Consider the following 842-nt stretch of genomic DNA (forward strand, 5'->3'; position numbering starts at 1 on the left):
GGCTAACGCCTTAAGCTCCCTCATACACAGAGCTGCCGGCTTTGTGTCACTATCCGAAACATTAAATGCAAACTAATACAGTAAGCATTGTTTAAGAAGATAAGAATGAAAACACACATCTCTCTTAATGGCACATCATCATCATCATCATGGTACACAGAACGATATTTTCCATATACTGCTATCATGTTCAACTCATGTATCCACCTACTTAGGTCAATTTATCTATACTTTAATCTAAATGCGAGACCAGATGACCCATATACTGTTATCGATAATATTATGTTGCTCTGTATGTAGTCTCGTAGTACTATTGTGTAAATAGCTAGTAGAGTCGATTCCGAGTCACCGAGAGGGTTTTGAAATAATATTTGTAATAAGTTTGAACTATTCTAAGCAAAAGAATATTTCAGTCACTGAAGTTCTAAATTGTTCAAACAATTGAAAATGAAAGTTTGAACATGTTTGAACCTAACTATATATGTTGGGTTAATGGTACAAATATCTCTTTATTTAGAACAAGTTAGAAACATCTATGTGTTTTTGTTATTGTTGGAACATGTGATCATATGTTCCAACAATTTGTGTCATTTTTTTCCTCCATAAAAACTTTTATTACCCCCAATAAACAAAGCTACTAAGATGGGCCTTTTGTTTGGGTCTTGTATTTTAAGATTTTCTTTAGTAGACGCTAGTGGCTCTTTTGTGAAAAGCTCGTCAGTACACAATTTCTTGTACTTGGCAGGGATGTGTGAATTGCCCTTTTCCCAGCCCACTGACCCAGTTTCGTCATTTTGTTTCACTGTTCGAACATATGATCACATGTGATCACAAATGATGAA

The sequence above is a fragment of the Branchiostoma floridae genome, chromosome 10, assembly GCF_000003815.2.
Source record: "Branchiostoma floridae strain S238N-H82 chromosome 10, Bfl_VNyyK, whole genome shotgun sequence".
In the NCBI taxonomy this organism is placed as follows: domain Eukaryota; kingdom Metazoa; phylum Chordata; class Leptocardii; order Amphioxiformes; family Branchiostomatidae; genus Branchiostoma; species Branchiostoma floridae.